Genomic DNA, 22,277 nt, shown 5'->3' on the forward strand with positions numbered 1-22,277 from the left:
AATACAGGAGTTCATTAAAAGCATTTCAGATTCAAGGATACAATAAGTATCTTATTTACCTCCACCTTAGTTAGCAAATATGATAAAGCTTCAAAGCCACCTGTAGGCAGATGTTCCTGTGAACATTACTTTGCAGCTCCTTTGTGAAAATACCAAGGGATATGATTGCATCATTCAATGACAGATGTTTAGTTTTACAGAACCCCAAACAGTCTTCATAAATGGTGTTAGCCTATTTGAATTCGCATTTCTTGCTCTACTTTCCTCATAATCACGGAGTATTGTCAGGAACACAGATGTTACTCAATATAATAATAATAATAATATTTCTTGATTACTTTCATTTACGTTTCCAAACTGATTCATCATGTAACAAAAAAGAAATGTTTCCTAAACCTATAAGCAATCTTTGTGATGGCTTACTAGAGTCTTTGACCCAGTCTTCAAGTGTGCTGTTCAATTTCATTCTATTGGTTTTTAAAGGTTGCTTGTGTTTTGAATGACACTACTTTATTACATATTTTATATTTTCTCCAAGCCAACAAATCAGCTTCCTGTTCTCTTCATTTTGCCTTTTAAAGAGCAGAGATTTTTACATTGAGAGAAATGGTATTAGTCAGTTTCCTATCACTGTAATTAAATATCTGAGAAAATCAGCTTAATGGAGGAAAACTTGATGATGTTTAGAGTATCTGAGAATTCAGTCCATGATTAGTTGGTTCCATCTCCCAGTAGGAGCAACCAATTGGTAATAAGCCTTTTACCGTGTCACTTTGGGTGACAGTTTAGAAACAAACTATAACATTATGAAATCAATGCTTTGATTTGGTTTTTATCTAAAATGCTGTAATCATTCCAGGATTTCATCTAGGATTTCTTCTACTTTGCTTTTGAAGAGACAGAAGTTTTATGTTTGCATTTAATTTCATAGTCCATTTAAACTTTTATTTCATGTTGTTTTTATAAATATTTGTGAGATGGTTTCTAGAGAATTTTATACAATATATTTTGAGCCTATTTATCTAATTCTGCCAATTCTTCCTGTCACATCTCCCTACCCTACTGACTGAACTTTGTATCCCTTTTTACATTTATTTTTAATTTTTCCAAACCCTCCAGGTCCAATCTGTGCTGCCCATATGTTCTTGGATTGTGGCCATTCACTACAGCCAAGACAACTTGACAAAGGAAACACTTTTTTTTTAAAAAACTAACCCCCACTATCCCAGTATCTGTCAAATACTAATAGCACTTCAGCTAAGGAGTAGTAGGTCTTCATACATACTTCTGTCCTCCATGTTCAGATTTTTGTCAGGCTCAGGTTTGTGCAAATTTAGTACATGCTGTCACAACTGTGTTAGTTCACATACTCACCTTTTGCTTTCTGTTGAGAAAACACTGTTTCCTAGTAATTATCCACCATCTTTGGCTCTTACAATCTTTTTGCAAATATCCTGCAAGAATTAAGAGCCATGGAAGGTGGAGGTATGAGATAGATGTTCCAAATAGGGCTGAGAACTCCACAGTCTCTTGTTTTCTGAACCTTGGCAAGCTGTGAATCTCTTTTTAAATTGCTGCTTGCAAAATAAGCTTCTCTGATGAGACTTAAGTAATGCACTAACCTATGAATGTAATGATAAGTCAGCAAGAATCAGTTTAATACTGTCGATTTAGCAGAATAGTAGGGGTAGGCTCTTGACATATGAACTGCCTAGACATCATTTGCAGAAATATAAAAGGTGTGGGTATCTACTTGAAAAGCCTTTATATTTTAACAGAAAGTGATTTATTACCTCTGTTATATTCAGGTCAGTAATGCAACAGAAGCCTGACTTGCTATGATGACAGACAGGTCATTATTGTGGGTTACAAGTTCTCAGATAGGGAATATTGATTAGTTTTTTGTGTGGAGCAGACAAAGCCCTGATTGGATGTTGAGGGAGCCAATGATGTTCTGAGTGGATGCATGTTGTTGACGTGGCACTACTGTGAGTCAAGGACACTAATACCCTAGACCTGCAGAAGTGTCTGCCTTCTGCCACTGAAGCTCAGAGGTCAATTGCAAAACTTTCCACTGGTTTGAGTAAAAAGATTAACAATATATATATATATATATATATATATATATATATATATATATATATATACAGGAACTACCAACCTGAGCATTTTTCTCCTGGGTGACTGAAACCTGAGACTGCTCTCCTACAAAGACCTGCTACCAAATTAGCTAACCCTGCCTCCTCCTTCAGAAGTATAAAATGAACACAATTAGTATCTGGACTGCACTTAGTATCTTTCATCAGAGTGTGCATAGCTTACCTGATCTCAACTTTTCTTTATGTGTGTCTGTCCTTTCTTTTTTTCACTGGTCAGCTTATTTAAGTCAGTACCTGAAGCCATGCAGATGACAGAATCCAGCAGTGTACTTAGCAACTTCCACCACTGTGAGGGCTAACCAGTACGGATAGAGACTCCCAAGCAAGTACCAGCTTGATCTACCAGTGTTCTAGGACTCAAGTATGCAGTGTCTTCAACAATAAGGTCTTACCATCAAGTTCTAAGAGGAGAACAGAAGAACTGAGCGCAACTTGTGATGTTTGGAGGTCTGTAAGACCACATTGGCCAACACTTCTCAAAAGGATAATGCAGGTTTTTTCACTGTTCATTTTTTTGTTAACCTGTGATTGTCTAGTAAGAGAATGATCACCCATTTATAGAGTAACTCCATTTTAAATCTCTTTAAATATGTGCACATATACATTTTAGAAAGCATCTACAGTAGTAGGTTTCCTAATGTCATTTTTGAAGGGTTTTCAGTGTTAGTTATCCTTCCGTATTTTCTCTTCTTTTTCCTGCCCTCTCATCTTCTCCCATACCATACATATACCATACTCTTATACCATACATATAAACTCCCTTATTATTTTTGAACAATTTTATTTTTTATCAACTTTCTATTTTTTATTAATTTATTTATTTATTAAAGTTTTCTGCCTACTCCCCGCCACCGCCTCCCATTTCCCTACCCCTCCCCCGATCAAGTCCCCCTCCCTCATCAACTCGAAGAGCAATCAGGGTTCCCTGACCTGTGGGAAGTCTAAGGACCACCCGCCTCCATCCAGGTCTAGTAAGGTGAGCATCCAAACTGCCTAGGCTCCCCCAAAGCCAGTACATGCAGTAGGATCAAAAACCCATTGCCATTGTTCTTGAGTCCTCAGTATTCCTCATTGTCCACTATGTTCAGCAAGTCCGGTTTTATCCCATGCTTTTTCAGACCCAGGCCAGCTGGCCTTAGTGGGTTCCCGATAGAACATCCCCATTGTCTCAGTGTGTGGGTGCACCCCTCGCGGTCCTGAGTTCCTTGCTCGTGCTCTCTCTCCTTCTGCTCCTAATATAGACCTTGAGACTTCAGTCCGGTGCTCCAATGTGGGTCTCTGTCTCTGTCGCCTTTCATCACCTGATGAAGGCTAATATTCAGGAGGATGCATATATGTTTGTCTTTGGATTCACCTTCTTATTTAGCTTCTCTAGGATCACTAATTATAGGCTAAATGTCCTTTATTTATGGCTAGAAACCAATTATGAGTGAGTACATCCCATGTTCCTCTTTTTGGGTCTGGCTTACCTCACTCAGGATAGTGTTTTCTATTTCCATCCATTTGCATGCAAAATTCAAGAAGTCCTTGTTTTTTACTGCTGAGTAGTACTCTAATATGTATATATTCCATACTTTCTTCATCCATTCTTCCATTGAAGGGCATCTAGGTTGTTTCCAGGGTCTGGCTATTACAAACAATGCTGCCATGAACATAGTTGAGCATATACTTTTGTAATATGATAGGGCCTCTCTTGGGTATATTCACAAGAGAGGTATTGCTGGGTCCAGGTGTAGGTTGATCCCGAATTTCCTGAGAAACCACCACACTGCTTTCCAGAGTGGTTGCACAAGTTTGCATTCCCACCAGCAATGGATGAGTGTACCCCTTTCTCCACAACCTCTCCAGCAAAGGCTATCATTGGTGTTTTTGATTTTAGCCATTCTGACAGGTGTAAGATGACCAGGTGAACGATCTAAATCGACCTGTTAGTCGCAAAGAACTAGAAACTGTTATCAAAAAATCTCCCTTCCAAAAAAAGCCCAAGACCAGGTGGTTTCAATGCAGAATTCTCCAGAACTTCCAAAAAGAGCTAATGCCTATACTCCTTAATGTATTTAACAATATAGAAACAGAAGAGTCATTGCCAAATTCCTTTTATGAAGCTATAGTTACCCTGATACCCAAACCACACAAAGACCCAACCAAGAAAGAGAATTACAGGCCTATCTCACTCATGAATATCGATGCAAAAATTCTCAATAAAATACTGGCAAACCGAATTCAAGAACACATTAGAAAAATTATCCATTATGATCAAGTAGGCTTCATCCCAGAGCTACAGGGCTGGTTCAACATACGCAAATCTATCAATGTAATCCACCATATAAATAAACTGAAAGAAAAAACCATATGATCATTTCATTAGATGCTGAAAAAGCATTCGACAAAATTCAACACCCCTTTATGATAAAGGTCTTGGAGAGATTAGGGATAAAAGGGTCATACCTAAACATAATAAAAGCTATTTGAACAATTTTAAATCAATGTGTTGTATCTCCCCTTCCTTTAAATGTCACCCATGGCCTCCTACTAATTCCCTAAAATTTACACTTATGCATTATAGATATTAATAAATTATATATATATATATATATATATATATATATATATATATATATATCCCCTTTCCACCTCCTATCATCTTGTCCACTTTGTTCTCCACAAAATTTTGTTGAGATGTATTTATTTTTATTTATATGTATGAGTGTTTTGCTGCGTGTGTACATGGGCATTGCATGTATGCCTACTTCTTATGGAATTCTGAAGTAGGAAGAGGATTGTTCTCCTTCCCCTGGCTGCCAGACTACTTTGTTTGCCTGTGGTCTTAGGACCCAGGGGAGAACAGAAACAAGGATATAGGTGGCTGTGAGTGTATAGGAGAAAAGAAAAGCTTTGAAGTCTGTGACCAGGACAGCTTGTTTATTGGGGTAACAGGCCAGTTTATATAGAACTTGAAGACAAAGAAACAGGAGAAATATATCTAATTTGCATAATGTGACCTTTTGTCCCTATGAAGTAGATGCAGGTTTTTCAACCCAAGTTGGGAATGAGCACCTGACCCATACTGTAAACCTCTGAGAGGTTTCCAAGGTGCAGGCATGTTTCATGGATTCATTGGATTCTGCAGTTCCACACAGAATCCTGTACAACTGGAGCCACAGATGGTTGTGTGCTGCCCGTGGGTGCAGGGAAGTGGACCCAAGTCCTCTGCAAGAGCAGCCAGTGCTCTTAAGCTCTCAGCCCCTCCACACAATTTTATTTCTACTATTATATCATATTAATTATATATTAAAATATAAATTATTTCATTTATCTATGTAAAATCTTGACCACATAAAATAAAGAAAATATGGGTTTTGTCTTTGTTGAACACATTTTGAGTTTTGTGATTTCCTTCTTCTTTATCCGTTTTCCAAAAAAAAAGATAATTTCATTCTTTAGTACTAAATAAAACTATATTTTATGTGTGTATATATAATATTTTTGTCATCCATTCATTTTTTTTATTCTCCTCAACTCATTATTAGTATTTAGAAAGGTACTGGTATTTTTAATGTTCATCTAGTACCCTAATACTCTGCTGAAAGTGTTTGTCACTGATATATACGATGATCATATTATCTGCAGATAACAAAACATGGTTTCCTTCCTTTCTTTATTGTGTACCTTAATAATTTCTCTTCCCTCATAGAAAATGGGCATGCTTGTCTCAATTCTGATTTTAAAGGAAATACTATTATTTTGTCTTCATTTATAAATGGGGTTCTTTGGGGTACCAGCCCCTCAGACCACTTCAAAGTCGAGCTAAGTTACAGCTGGCAAGAGAAATATAACAAAGGGAATCTGAGGGGGAAAATGTCTACTCACAACATGTGTCTCTTTATCCTTTTCCTTGATCTATATTCTAATTCTTGTGTACTGTCTATAATTTATTAGCTCTAATTCTCTCTCTCATTCCAATTCTAATTCTGCGTTACAATCTTTTTCTTCTTTGCTTTTTTCTCCCGTTTTCTTATCTGTTAATTGCTGGGATGCATCTGCTCCAACTTCTGTTTTAGCTTCTGTTCCCACTTCTGTTAACTCTCTTTGTTATTACCCAGATCTAAAGACCCACAAAATCTTGCAGGCATAGAGAGTAACCAGAAAACCCATGTACACAGACAAGGGAAGTTTATGGCATTTGGTCCATTAGCATTTTTTCCAAATGTTAGCAAGCTCTAAAGGCATTTTAGATCTTAATCTTACACCTTTACTCTAAGCAGTTGAAACAAAGAGGAGACTCCAGCCTCTAAATTATCAGATCTGGTGTTTGATGCCTATCAGAAGTGCTAGTGGAGGTTTATCTTCCTCTGGTCTGTGAGTAGATGGTTATTTATTTTTTTCTACAAGTAAGACACAGCAGTAAATCTCCTTTACTAAAATTATCAGCAAAATGAGGTGAAGGTGAGTGTTAGGAGTTAAGAATCTTCTAATGCCAGGTTAGTTTTATGTCATTGATTTTCATATCTATAAGTAAGGTAAAACCAGGTCATGCTTTTCTTTTCCTATCTGAGCAACTAGGAATCAACAGCTTTGTGCATCCAGTAATTCTATGTCCTTGGATATTTGAAAATGTCTTAAATGGAATAATTTTGTTTGGACCCTAAACATTGACCAAATGCCTGCCAATAAAGATAATTGCAGGAAGGCATGTCTCTACATTTACATCAAAGAAAGGAACAAAGATCTTGTAGTGGGAAGCAGGTTTCTTGACTATGTGACTGTTTTCACACATAGCTAGGGGATGTAATTAGTACACCCCAAATGCATAGGGTAAATTGTGCCCAGTAAATTATCAAATAGTGCTGAACTGTGGTAGATAAATCCCAAATTTATGGCAGATGTGATAAGCTTCATCGAGAAATTTACAGCAAGAAACAGCCACTTTATTCACAAGGCAATTAATTCCAACTTGTCTCACATCCTGGCTTATTACTCCAATACAGAGTCCTTAATTCTGATAGGTTGACCCTGTGATGTGAGACTGATTAATTATTAAATAATTCAGCTCTTAGCAATTTACTCTCAGTTGGCTATTTTTCTCTGATGTCGCCTTTAATATGTTCATGTCTGTTGTAATCTTTCCACCTTCTATCTTCTCTACAAGCCTTGGTATACTATTTTGTCATTCAACAATTTTTTTGGTTTCCCACTAAATTTTTTTAAAAAAATTGTTTGTCTTATCATTACTAATATTTTAATTTTTTTATTCATCCTATTTCCTCACTAAATTCATATTTTATATCCTGTATTGATATCCTTCTTTCAATTATCTGATTCTATTACCTTATAATTCAATCAATTCATGTCCTCTGTGATTTTGATGCATATTCTTATACTAGGTCTTTTGAACTCTTTGCCTAAGTCTTCTGTTGAATTGATCATTTTTAAGCATGTCTCTAGAGTTGACAGTTTTTTGTGCTATCTTGGATTTTCATGTTTCTTGTCTTTCTGCATTGGACTTCCATTTCTGAAATTAGTACCTTGCATTTTAAATATTATCCATATGCTTCTACTTCAATTATTTACAATATTCAAGAATGACTAGATTGCAGAATTGCAGTTTTCTCCAATGAAATGGGAATGTAGCCCACTATCTCAAACATCAGTCTGCATGTTCAAAACAATTGGTATGGTGTACAGCACATATCTGAGAGTGATGTGTTAATGGAATAAACAACCACAATGGATATAAAGAGCCAATAATAAAATATTAATTTAGAAATAATCACTCCTTCAGTTCCAATAACTTCTGAAGAACAAAAAAAAAACAAGATTGCATTATACCTTAATGATTAATGAACAAATGTGCATAAACATGGTTATTAAAAAGGGAGACTTTACCATTCTTCTCCATAGTAGTAATTCTAGCTGAATAGATTAGGAGAGGAAAGTATTCAGAGAAATAAAGTAGTGAAACTTGGAACCAAAGCAACAGCTGGTACAAAAGGTACACATAGAAACACCATGAGAATAGTCCCTAGTCTGAAACTCACTTTTTGGCATAGGTTAAATAATGGTCATTTATATCACCCTACACTAAAACAAGATATATCTGGGAAGATAAATCTTGAAATTAAAAGTTATTGTATGCTTGTGTTTGTGATATTAAATAACATTTTATGTAGCTGGAATGGGACTCAGTGTATGTGCATATTACTTCTTTAATAAAAATTTTCAGTTTTCATTGCAAAATAATATTAGAAAACAGACTAAAAGATCACTTTTACCCATCACTTTACTGAAGTTAAAATCTCCTTGAATGATTAAAAAAAGAAATTAGGCAGCGTTATATGTACTAAGCTATTAAGATATTAGTTGTGAAGGAAAGGCATTTATTATTGGACAACACTGGAGGAAAACACTGGGAAGGAAAAGTAAATAGAGCTAAACTGAGAGAGTTGAAATAACACAAGTCCCAGTTAAATTAAGAATGAAGAAAAAAACTGACAAGGACACAACTGACAATTCAAAAATAAAGGCAGGATAATGTCAAACTCAGATCAACACATGTGTTGTGGAGGAGGAGCCTGTTTCCAAAGAGCAAGGGGTGGTTATTGGCAGAAGGGAGAAAAGAGCAGGACAAAGTTAACCCAAAAACATTTAATACTTACTCCTAAATAAGGGAAATATAAAATTCAAAGATATTGAGCAGGTTGCAGACTCCATACTGTCACTCATCTGGACACAAATGCCCAGGTATCTTAAGGCGGTCACCTGCCTAAACAGGAAGAGTAGAATCTGTCTCCTTACCATAACTCATGTGGGCATAGGTACAGAGCCTGTCTGTAATCTGTCTTGCTTTTCTTTCTTTGGCTGTATGTCTTGATCTCTGGCTTAGTTATTTTTATTGCAGTAATAAAACACTATGACCAAGGAAACACAATGAGTCTAGTGTTGATGGTGGCTCTCTCTCTCTCTCTCTCTCTCTCTCTCTCTCTCTCTCTCTCTCTCTCTCTCTCTCTCTCTCTCTCTCTCTCTCTCCTTCCCTCTTCTTTTTATTGACTCTGAAAGTGCAATGAAAACATTGTAGAGATTCTGTCTTTTTTCATTAATAAATGTTAAAATTGCCATACAAATGAATGGGGCCTCATTATGTTTCCATATTGTAACATGAACAGGGGCCTGTTTGTTTGTTGGGTCTCCCGCACCACATATAGTGTCAGGGTACTGTGTTCTGATTTTCTGCCAACTCTGCATCCTTGCTTCCCATCCTGTACACAAGCACTACTCTGTACTTGGAATGACAAATTCTCTGCTTGAGGTGTAACCTTATGGAAAGAACTCTGGGTCCTCTCCTTCAAGTGAGTTCTGAACTGTTCCATTCTCTCTCTGCTACTGATGTCATTGTTTCCTCTCCTCACTCATATCACAGCATAACTGCTCTCCAACTATCGCAACCTTGTTCCCACAGATTCTAGCATAGCGTAACTGGATGTTATTTGCCATCAGTCAAAATTATGTTCCAATTTAAGTTACAATTTTAAAGACAGGGCTTTATGTTAAATTTTTGTATGTGTCTTTCCACTACCATGAGCTGAAGAAATTTTCTGTCATTTCTCAACAACATTGCCTTTGACTTTTTGTCAGTGATTCACTGATTCTATTTCGTGATTATCTTTCTGGACACTTGTTTGCAATTTCTTCCTTAAAATTTTTCTGTCAATACTAAATATCAATGATTGGTATATCTTTGCATTTGTCTTGAAGTATTAGTACTGTTTTCCTTCAGTGTTATAGTGGTACGTCTGTGTATTCCATGTGAACATCAGAGTCAGTTTGTAGATATTAAGAAGGACTTGAGGGGGGTTAGTTGAAGATTCATTGATTCTATGGATCAAGTAGGGGACACTTGGTATGATAGTTATTCTAATTTGTCAATACAACTGAATCAGAAGATGCCTCACCTGGGGGCATGCATATATACAGTGTCTGAAAACAGTTTCAGACAGGAATGACATGCTGCTTGGTGACTGCAAAGAGAGCTCTGAGTAGGGTTGGGCTTCTCAGTGTGGTAAATATGGCACGTGAGAAGATTAAATGGAATGAAGGTAGCTGATAAATTAGCATGTCCATTTCTTTTATGAGTAACTGTGTCATATCTATTGGAAGACATCAAATTCCAGTTTATTCAGACTTTCTGAAAGTACTCAATGCCAGAAACAGTTCAAGGGACTTGCAAGCTTTCAGCATGGATTTGCCTGCTAAAGCACCCATCTTTTAGATCAGGAACCAGGGTCTCTGCCTCTCCAGTATGCATTTGACCATGCTTGAACTACCCAGCTACTGTCACATAACCAATCTAACAAGTTCCTTTTTATAATAAACTTGTACATACACTATATGGATTCATTCTCTCGTGCATTTTGCCAAGTGCAAATGCAATTTTTAACAACATGAAACAGAAAGTTAGGAATTTCACATGTTGTCATGCTGTCCTCCACCTCTGGTTCCTACAATCCTTCCTCCCCTTTCACTCATGGGTTCCCAGAGCTCCATCTAATACTTGGCTGTGGCTCTCTGCTTGTGCTCCCATCAGCGACTGGATGGAGCCTCTCTGATGATGATTGGGCTAGGAACCATTCTATGAATATGGGAGAATTTCATTAGGAGTCATTTCATTGACATTTTTTGGCATCTGTGTTTGGTCCTATCTTAGATCTCTGGGCTAATCCTGGTAATCCAGATATTGATAGGTATGAACCCCCTATTGTGATCTGGGCCTCAAGCTTGATCGATAATTGGTTGTCCACTCCCACAAGTTATGTGCCACCACAACCCCAACTCATCTTGTAGGAAGGAAAGATTGTAGGCTGGAAGTCATATGGCTGGGTTGATGTCCTTGTTCCACTGCTGGAAGCCTTGCCTGATTACAGATGATGGCCAGTTCAGGGTCCATATCCCCATTACTAGGAGTCCTTACAAGGGTTACCCTCATAGATTCCAGTTAGCTTCTTCTGCGCTAGGCTACCCTGTCACCCCCTAAATGCCTTCATGTTCTAATCATCTGTCCTAGTACTCTCTCGCTCCATACCTCCCCCAATAACGTCCCTCATGATCCCACATGGTCCCATCTCCACATGCCCTCAGTCCACACACAGAATCTATTTTACTTCCCTTCCAAAGGAAAGTATATTAGTCCTTCCTTGAATCTTCTTTGTGTCTATAGATTGTAGCTTGGTCACTCTTTACTAAAAAGCTAATATCCTCCACAGTCCTACCACATGTAAAATCTATATTGATTTCTATGACCCCCAAGATACCGCCAAAATCCACATGAAGCCTGGGCTCTGGCTGCATCCTTTGGCCTTGTTTGTGTCCAGGGGCTATGCTGCCATCAGAGCCATCCTGATCTGAGTGCCCAAAGATAACCAATAGGAGAAAGGATGTTGATCATGCTGAGTTGTTACCTGAGGTCCAGCTGCAGCTGTGGTCTGTGTTGAACTTTGTGGCACAGGTTGCCACTAGGGCCAATACAGAGTCTCTAGATCTGGACCAGAGCCTGTGTCTTGGGTATACTCAGGACCAAAGCCACAACAGGAGCCATACATATATGGGTGGCCTATGCTACTACCTGGGACCAGGGTATCATCTGATCCTAGGCTGTTCAAGGTCATGCCTGGTCCCTGTAGTTGGCAGGGTCAGAATTGACATATTTGACTCCTGTTGCAATGGAGAACCATAAAAATGTCCAGGTGAACCCAGCCACCTGGTCTAGGTTGGAGTTTGAGGACCAGCATGCATCCAGATCTGAGTGGCCTGCACTGGTACTCAATGACATGTCTGTTAGTGTTGTCAGGGATTTCTTTCCTGCCTGGTTCCTGCAATCGTTAAATCCCAAAGAAATCACACAGAGGTCTGCATTAGTTATAATCTGATTGGCCTATTAGCTCAGGCTTCATATTAACTCTTATAACCTATATTAGGCCATTATTCTTATCTGTGTGAGCCACGTAGCTCAGAACCTTATTCAGTGGAGTAGTCACATCTTGCTTCTTTTGTGGCTGGGACAACGACTACAGAAGGAACTTCCTTCTTCCTAGAACTCTCCTTTTCTCATTGACCCACCTCTACTTCCTGTCTGACTGTCCCACCTATACTTCCTGCCTGGCTACTGACCAATCAGCATTTATTTAAAATATAATTGACAGAATACAGACCATTGCCCCACAACGTGTTAGGGTATGAGGACCAACTGTAGCCAGGGTCTATGCTGATGTTTGTCTGATGCTCCTGTTATCATTGAAGGCCATGCAGACACCCAAAATCAAGGGTCAAGTTAGTGTCAAAGCCATACTGCCACTGGGGGCAGTGGAGACATCCAGATCCAATTGCTGCCAAGAACCATGTTAAGGTCCATTATCCTACCGTGGCTGAGGTCTGAGCTGAAGTCCGGATCCTGCACTGATATCAATGGTCACATAGAGTTCCAGGGTTGGGGCTGCAACCTGAGGCCTTGGTGGTGTCTGGCAGCTAGGAACCATTCTCACCTGAGTGGCCATTCCTTCCACCCAGAACCAACTAGGATGTCTTTCGGGTCCAGCCTGCTACCAAGAACCATGTCTGTGTCTGTGGTCCAGTCGCCCTGTGGTCTATGTTGAAGACTATGGCCAATGTCACCTCATAAGGCCATAGGAACTATGCAAGATTAAACCAGAGGGCTATGCCCCACCGTTCACTGCCCTGGGAAAGCTGGCCTTGCCTCTCTCTGGCCACTACAGTTAGAAAGTTGGCCCCTGTGCTCAGGGAAAGAGGATCCCCACCTCTTCCCACCAACAGCCAATGATGATTCTACCCTGACGACAGGCATGTAGAGGAGCTGATTCTGCTCTTGCACCTGAGCTGGGGGGCTCCAGTGACTCGATCTCACTTGCCTAGCTAATACCCAGGCCCACAACTGGGCCATCAGTTGATCTACCCTAACATCTACCCCCATCTGGGACCTGAGGGGTTCATGAAGAAAATGTTCTATGGAATGATACCTGCAAGATTCCAAGACTTAATGAGGCCACAGGGTACTCCAGAGGAATTCTAGTGAGGACCCAGTGAAAATGGTATACCAAAAACAAGAGACCTTGAACTAGACCATTGACTCAGTGTAATGAACATTGGCCAGTCATGATGATAGGACAAAGGGGTATACTATATGACACATGGAGGCCTCAAATGCCACTAGTACTGATGATAAAGTGATAGACAGGCAGGAGAGAAGGAGAAGCAGAGAAGTTTTTGTTCCTGGTGTAGTTTTTGTTCCGTTTTGGTTTACTGGGGGCTTTTATTCCTGCTTTTGTTAGTTATATACTTACTTATTTTGTTTTCTTACACAGGAGCAATGAGGAGGGATATGGGGAGACCAAAAAGTGAAAAGAATTGGGGTGCAAAATGTGAAAGCCCCAAAGATTCAATAAAGTTTTAAAAGGCTTATATCCACTTATAAATAAGTACATATTATGTTTGTCTTCCTTGGTCTGGCTTACTTCACTCAGGATTATTTTTTTTCTAGTTCCACCCCCTTGCCTGCAAATTTAATGATGTCTCTTTTAAAATATTCCACTGTATAAATAACCACATTTTCTTTACCCGTTCTTCCATTTAGGGACACCTAGTTTGTTTCTAGTTTCTGAGTATCATGAGTAAAACTGATACAAGCTGAGTTGAACAAGTGTCCTTGAGATAGGATGGAGAAGTCTTTGGTGTAAAGATTGAAATAGCTGGGTTTTGAGGTAGATTGACTCCTAATTTTTTGAGGAACCACCATGGTAATTTCCATAGTGGATGTATAAGCTTTCACTCCCACCAGCAATGGAGGAGTGTTTACATTGTTCTACATCCTTACCAGTATATACTGTCACTTGTGCTTTTCAACTTAGCCATTCAGACAGGAGTAAAATGGAATCTCAAAGTAGTTTCGATTTTCCTGATGACTAAGGCTGTTGAATGCTCCTTTAAGTGTTTCTCTGCCACGTGAGATTCTTCTGTACAGAATTCTATGTTTAGATCTGTATCCCATTATTAATTTGATTTTTTTTGATATCAAGTTTCTTGAATTCTTTACATATTTTGGATGTTAGTTCTTTGTCAGATGTGGAGCTGGTGAAAATCTTTTCCCATTATGTTGGCTGCTCTTTTGTCCTATTGGCAGTATACTTTGCCTTACAGGAGTTTTTTCACTTTCACTAGGTCCCATTTATCGAGTGTTTATCTTAGTGCCTGCACTATCAGTACTGTGTTCTCAAAGTTGAATTCTGTGCCAATGAGTTAAAGGCTATTCCCCATTTTCTTTTTTATCAGGTTCAGTGTATCTGTGTTTATTATGCAGAGGTCTTTGACCCACGTGGACTTGTATTTTGTGCATGGTGATAGATAAGGATTTCTTTCCATTCTTCTACATGCATACATCCAGGTAGATCAGCACCATCTGTAGAAGATGTTTTCTTTTTTTTAACTGTATTTCTGGATTCGTATTAAAAATCAGGTGCCTATAGGTAGGCAGAATTTTTGCTGCATCTTCAATTCAATAACTTTAGGCAGTATGTCTATTCTTATGTCAGCACCATGCAGTTTTTATTACTATAGCTCTATAAGTAGAGCTTGAAATCAAGGATGATCATATCTCCAGAAGTTATTTTATTTTCCAGTATTGCTTTAGATGATTTTCTTTTTTCCATGGGGTTGAGTATAGTGGTTTAAATGTATGTAATGAGTAGTTTTAGAATTTTGATGGGAAGTGAGTTCAATATGTAGATTGTTTTTGGTAAGATGGTCATTTTTACTATGTTAATCCTACTGATACATGAGCATGGGAGATATTTTTATCTTTTTTTATTGAAAAAAATTCCTGCCTCCTCCCAGCCTCCTATTTCCCTCCCCCTCCTCCCGCCCCTCTACCCTCCCTGCACTCCTCTCCACCTCCCTCTCCACTCCAAAGAGCAGTCAGGGTTCCCTGCCCTGTGGAAAGTCCAAGGTCCTCCCCCCTCCATCCAGGTCTAGGAATGTAAACATCCAAACTGGCTAGGCTCCCACAAAGCCAGAACATGAAGTAGGATCAAAACCCAGTGTCATTGTCCTTGGCTTCTGAGCAGCCCTCAATGTTCACCATATTCAGAGAGTCCGGATTTATCCCATGCTTTTTCAGTCACAGTCCAGCTGGCCTTGGTGAGCTGCCAATAGATCAGCCCCACTGTCTCAGTGGGTGGGTGCACCTCTCGTGGTCCTGACTTCCTTGCTCATGTTCTCCCTCCTTCTGCTCCTCATTGGGACTTTGGGAGCTTAGTCCGATGCTCCAGTGTGGGTCTCTGTCTCTATCTCCATCCATAGCTAGATGAAGTTTCTATGGTGATATGCAAGATATTCATCAGTATGGCTATAGGATAGGGTCATTTCAGTTTTCCTATCCTCAGCTGCTCAAGGAACCAACTGGGGATATTGGCCTGGGCACCTGGGAGCCCCTCTAGGTTCAAGTCTCTTACCAACCCTAAGGTGGTTCCCTTAATGAAGTTATGTGATTCCCTGCTCCTCTATCCAACCTAGTTTTATCCCCAATCATCCCATTTCCGCAAGTTCCCCCCATCCTCCCCTTCTCCCTTTTCTTTCCCCTTCTCCCCTTACCCCCATCCCTCCCCACCCCAAAGATACCATTTTTTTTGCCCAGCAATCTTGTCTATTTCCCATAGCAGGGATAATAACTATATGTTTTTCTTTGGGTTCACCTTCTTATTTAGCTTCTTTAGGATCACAAATTATAGACTCAGTGACCTTTATTTATGGCTAGAAAGCAATTATGAGGGAGTAGATCCATGATCCTCTTTTTGGATCTGGGTTACCTCACTCACTATAGTGTTTTTTATTTCCATCCATTTGCATGCAAAATTCGAGAAGTCATTGTTTTTTACTGCAGCATAGTGCTCTAATGTGTATATATTCCACACTTTCTTCATCCATTCTTCCATTGAAGGACATCTAGGTTGTTTCCAGGTTCTGGTTATTACAAATAATGCTGCTAAGATCATAGTTGAACAAATGCCCTTGTCATATGATCGGGCATCTCTTGGGTATATTCCCAAGAGTGGTATTGCTGGGTCCAGGGGTAGGTTGATCCCAAATTTCCTGAGAAACCGCCACACTGCTTTCCAAAGTGGTTGCACAAGTTTGCATTCCCACCAGCAATGGATGAGGGTATCCCTTCCTCCACAGCCTCTCCAGCAAAAGCTATCATTTGTGTTTTTGATTTTAGCCATTCTGACAGGTGTAAGATGGTATCTCAAGGTTGTTTTGATTTGCATTTCCCTGATCGCTAAGGAGGTTAAGCATGACCTTAAGTATCTTTTGGCCATTTGAATTTCTTCTGTTGAGAAATCTCTGTTCAGTTCAGTGCCCCATTTTTTAATTGGGTTAATTAGCATTTTAAAGTCTAGTTTCTTGAGTTCTCTATATATTTTGGAGATCAGCCCTTTGTCTGTTGCAGGGTTGGTAAAGATCTTCTCCCAGTCAGTAGGTTGCCTTTTTATGTTAGTGAAAGTGTCCTTTGCTTTACAGAAGCTTCTCAGTTTTAGTAAGTCCCATTTATTCAATGTTGGCCTTAATGTCTGTGCTGCTGGGGTTATACATAGGAAGCGATCTCCTGTGCCCAACTGTTGTAAGGTACTTCCCATTTTCTTTTCTATCAGGTTCAGTGTGTTCGGGCTGATATTGAGGTCTTTAATCCATTTGGACTTGAGTTTTGTGCATGGTGATAGATATGGGTCTAATTTCATTCTACTACACGTTGACATCCAGTTGTGCCAGCACCATTTGTTGAAGATGCTTTCTCTCTTTCATTGTATACTTTTAGCTCCTTTATCGAAAATGAGGTGTTCATAGGTTTGTGGGATAAAAATCGGGTCTTCTATATGATTCCATTGGTCAACTTCTCTGTTTTTATGCCAGTACCACACTGTTTTCATTATTGTAGCTCTGTAATAGAGTTTAAAGTCAGGGATTGTAATGCCTCCAGAAGTTCCTTTATTGTATAGGATTGTTTTGGCTATCCTGGGTTTTTTGTTTTTCCATATAAAGTTGTCCTCTCAAGATATGTGAAGAATTTTGATGGGGCCTTGATGGGGATTGCATTGAATCTATAAATTGCCTTTGGTAGAATTGCCATTTTTACTATGTTGATCCTCCCAATCCAAGAGCAAGGAAGATCCTTCCATTTTCTGGTATCCTCTTCAATTTCTTTCTTGAATGCCTTAAAGTTCTTGTTAAATAGATCTTTCACTTCATTGGTTAGAGTTATTCCAAGATATTTTATGCTGTTTGTGGCTATCGTGAAAGGTGATGATTCTCTGATTTCCCTCTCTGCTTCCATATCATTTGTGTATAAGAGGGCGACTGATTTTTTGGAGTTGATCTTGTATCCTGCCACATTACTAAAGCTGTTTATCAGCTGTAGGAGTTCTTTGGTGGAGTTTTTGGGGTCGCTTATGTACACGATCATATCATCTGCAAATAACGAAAGTTTAACTTCTTCCTTTCCGATTCAAATCCCCTTGATCCCCTTATGCTGTCTTATAGCTATTGCTAAAATTTCAAGCACTATATTGAAGAGGTATGGCATGAGTAGACAGCCTTGTCGTGTTCCTGAAATTAGGTGGATGACTTTGAGTTTCTCTCCGTTTAATTTGATGTTAGCTGTTGGCTTGCTGTAAATAGCTTTAATTATATTTAGGTATGACCCTTGTATCCCTAATCTCTCCAATACTTTTATCATAAAGGGATGTTGAATTTTGTCAAAAGCTTTACAGCATCTAATGAAATGATCATATGGTTTTTTTCTTTCAGTTTATTTATATGGTGGATTACATTGATAGATTTGCGTATGTTGAACCAGCCCTGCAGCTCTGCGATGAAGCCTACTTGATCATAATGGATAATTTTTCTAATGTGTTCTTGGATTCGGTTTGTCAGTATTTTTTGAGGATTTTTGCGTCGATGTTCATGAGTGAGATCGGCCTATAATTCTCTTTCTTGTTTGAGTCTTTGTGCGGTTTTGGTATTAGAGTAACTGTAGCTTCATAAAAGGAATTTGGCAATGACTCTTCTGTTTTTATATTGGGAAATACATTAAGGAGTTGAGGTATTAGGTCTTCTTGGAAGTTCTGGTAGAATTCTGCATTGAAACCATCTGGTCCTGGGCTTTTTTTGGTAGGGAGGTCTATGATAACCGCTTAAAATTCTTCGCGACTAACAGGTCTATTTAGATTGTTCACCTGGTCCTGGTTTAACTTTGGTATATGGTATTTACCTAAGAAAGTGTCCATTTCTTTAACATTTTCCAGTTTTGTGGCATACGGGCTTTTGTAGTAAGATCTAATGATTCTCTGAATTTCCTCTGTGTCTGTGGTTATGTCCCCCTTTTCATTTCTGATCTTATTAATTTGCAAATTCTCTCTCTGCTGTTTGATTCATTTGGATAGGGCTTTGTCAATCTTGTTGATTTTCTCCAGGAACCAGCTTCTTGATTCATTGATTCTTTGGATTGTTTTCTGTGTTTTTATTTTGTTGATTTCAGCCCTCAGTTTGATTATTTCCTGTCTTTTACTCCTCCTAAGTGAGTCTGTTTCTTTTTTTTTAGATCTTTCAGGTGGGCTGATGAGTCTCCAATCTGTGCTTTCTCTGTTTTCTTTAAGTGGGAACTTAGTGCTCTTAACTTTCCTCTCAGGACTGCTTTCATAGTGTCCCATAAGTTCGAGTATGTTGTTTCTTTATTTTCATTGAATTCCAGGAAGACTTTAATTTCCTTTTTTATTTTGTCCTTTATCCAGGTATGGTTCAGTAGTTGACTGTTCAGTTTCTATGAATTTGTAGGCTTTCTGGGGGTAGCATTGTTGTTGAATTCTAACTTTAATCCATGGTGATCTGATAAGACACAGGTGGTTACTAATATTTTTTTGTAACTGTGGATGTTTGCTTTGTTACCGACTATGTGGTCAATTTTTGAGAAAGTTCCATGAGCTGCAGAGAAGGTATATTCTTTCCTATTTGGGTGGAATGTTCTATAGATGTCTGTGAAGTCCATTTGCTTAATTACCTCCATTAATTGTCTTATTTCTCTGTTAGGTTTCTGTCTGATTGACCTGTCCATTGGTGAGAGAGGAGTGTTAAAGTCTCCTACTATTAGTGTGTGCGGTTTGATGGCTGCCTTGAGTTTTGGCAATGTTTCTTTTATGTACATGGCTGCTTTTATATTAGGGGCATAGATATTCAGGATTGAGACTTCATCCTGATGAACTGTTTCTGTTATGAGTATAAAATGTCCCTCTCCAACTCTTCTGATTGATTTAAGTTTGAAGTCAACTTTGTTACAGATTAGTATGGCCACACCTGCTTGTTTCTTAGGTCCATTTGCTTGATAAGCCTTTTCCCAGCCCTTTACTCTGAGTAGGTGCCTGTCTTTGTGGTTGAGTTGTGTTTCTTGTAAACAGCAGAATATTGGATCCTGTTTTCGTATCCAATCTCTTAGCCTGTGCCTTTTTATAGGTGAGTTGAGTCCATTGACATTAAGTGATATTAATGACCAGTGGTTGTTAACTCCAGCCACCTTTTTAGTCGTAGAGTTTGTGTGTTTCCCTTTTTTGAGTTGTTTTGGGGAAGGGTCTTTAGATGTCTGAGTTATTGTGGTCATTTTTGGACTCCTTGGTTAGTGATTTACCTTCTATTACTTTCTGTAAGGCTGGATTTGTGGCTATGTATTGTTTTATTTGTTTTTATCCTGGAAAATTTTATTTTCTCCATTTGTAGTGAACGAAAGCTTGGCTGGGTATAGTAGTCTGGGCTTGCATCCATGGTCTCTTAGTTTTTGCAGTACATCTATCCAGAACCTTCTGGCTTTCATGGTTTCCATGGAGAAGTCAGGTGTAAGTCTGATAGGTTTACCTTCATAAGTAATTTGGCCTTTTTCCTTTGTGGCTCTTAATATTCTTTCTTTATTCTGTATGCTTTGTGTTTTGATTATTACATGGCGAGGAGATTTTTTTTTTTGATCCAGCCTAATCGGTGTTCTATAATCTTCTTGAACCTTCATAGGTATATCTTTCTTTAGGTTGGGAAAGTTTTCTTCTGTAATTTTATTAAATATATTTTCTGAACCGTTGACTGTAGCAATAAGGAGCAGCGGCGGGGCTACGTCCCCAAAACCCCAGCCGCCTGCCCGTCTAGCTTATGCCCCGAAATAATTACACAGACACTGTATTCATTTAAACACTGCTTTGGCCCATTCCTATCTAGCCTCTTCTAGGCTAATTCTCACATATTAATTTAGCCCATTTCTAGTCATCTGTGTAGCGCCCCTAGGTGCGCTTACTGGAAAGATTCTAGCCTAAGTCCATCCTGGGTCGGAGCTTCATACCGTGCGTCTTCCCTGGAGCAGGTAGCATGGCGTCTCTCTCTGAGGTGTCTGCTCCGGAGAGGAGAGCTGCGGAGTCTGCCCTCACTTCCTCTTCCTCCCGGCATTCTGTTCTGTTTACTCCTCCCACCTATCTCCTAACCAATGAGAGCCAAGCAGCTTCTTTTATTTTAACCAATGACCTTCCTCCATCACATCCCCTTTTTCGGTTTAAACAAAAAAAAAGGCTTTAACTTTAACATAGCAAAATTGCATATAACAAAACAGTCATCAATTAAAAGTTACATCAGAACCATTTATACATATAACAAAATTGACCTTAAATCTCTATCAATAAAGAAAAATCTATACTAATGCAAATTATTCATACCTATATCATATCCCCCTTTAAATGTAAAAGAACATTTATAAACCATATTCGGGAACATGGGCACAGTTTTTTCTCTCCAAACTGCTTCCTGCTGAATGGGGGCGTCGTTAATGATTTTAGGGTGTAACCTGTGTGCCAGGTTTATCTCAGTTGGCAGTTGAGTGAAGTAATTTTCTGAAGATGTTCACAGCAAACCTTCAGGAGGACATGGTCCATCATACCAAATCGGGATAGATGCAATCCACAAGGTCTGATCCTCTGTGAAAACAAAAGCAGAATCTCTTTTCCAAAGTATCATATCCTTAGATCCAAATTTTGAAATCATACCCTCATGATATCCGTTCTGGTTCCACTTGGCAGCCCATATAATGAAATGTCTCTCTGTTCTTAGCTCCTTCACAGTCAAAAATTTTAAAGAAAACACAATGTACATAATCCAGACACTCTGTGAATTTTCCATTTTTTACATGGCTTATTTTTCTTTATTTCTTTTAATCTCTTAACTATCTGTACTCTGTCTCTTTAAAGACTTTACCTTTTTTATTTAAACCATTAATTTTATTCTCTATATTCTTTTTCTTCTCTCACCCAAGCCTATGTACATTCATGCAACAGTGTGACTCATTTAGTGGTCTGAATCTGTCCTATTGTGAATCTGCAATCTTTTACTATCCAGGAGCACTTTTGATTTGCGCCTTTAAATCACTAGGCGCTTAATAATCTAAGCTGAGACATTCCTAGATTAAGTTTTTGTTTTTTTGAGCGCATATCTTTGATCTGGAATAACCCTGTAGACCAGGCTATCTTTGAACTCTCAGAGATCCTCCTGTCTCTGCCTCCCAGGCATTGGGATTAAAGGTGTTTGCTACTACACATTGAACTCACAGAGATCTGTTCGTCTCTGCCTTCTAGGCACTGGGATTAAAGGCGTGTGCTACCACACCTTGAAGTCACAGAGGTTTACTTTAAGAATTTTAACTTTTAGTCTGCATATATTTTTAACACACAGTAAACCATTCAGAAATTTTCTCTGTCTTTGAATCTCTCTTTACTGTATATCTCTCTTTTTCTGACCACATGAGTCTTTAATTTACCAAGCAATCTCAGTAGGACTAAAGCCGTGGCTTTGACGGCTGGATCCTTAGCTTTCCAGCCTCATGGCTGATGTACAGGCTGCAGCCATGTTTATAGCCACACCTCTATGGCGTTTCAAGGTCCCTGCCAGCCAGTGAGCTACAACAGACAACACTCAAGTCCTCTCTCAGTAGCCGGCCCTCCTGCCTCAAACAGTCAGAGTTTGCCCTGGCAGGATGGCCCAGAAAGC

At 39.0% G+C, this 22,277-nt stretch overlaps 1 protein-coding gene across 3 annotated transcripts in view; it reads left to right on the forward strand.

The window, feature by feature from the left end:
• Window positions 1-22,277, forward strand: part of LOC142849531 (interferon-induced very large GTPase 1-like) — a 54,322-nt gene that overhangs the window by 5,356 nt on the left and 26,689 nt on the right. The window contains exon 3 of one of the 3 annotated variants that reach the window (XM_075971804.1): window positions 2,377-2,606. The exons of the other annotated variants lie outside the window; for them this stretch is intronic. The gene's annotated coding sequence lies outside the window, so the exon portion shown is untranslated. The remainder of the gene's footprint in view (window positions 1-2,376; window positions 2,607-22,277) is intronic. 3 annotated transcript variants of the gene reach the window in all.

This window comes from Microtus pennsylvanicus, chromosome 5 (genome assembly GCF_037038515.1).
Source record: "Microtus pennsylvanicus isolate mMicPen1 chromosome 5, mMicPen1.hap1, whole genome shotgun sequence".
NCBI lineage: Eukaryota > Metazoa > Chordata > Mammalia > Rodentia > Cricetidae > Microtus > Microtus pennsylvanicus.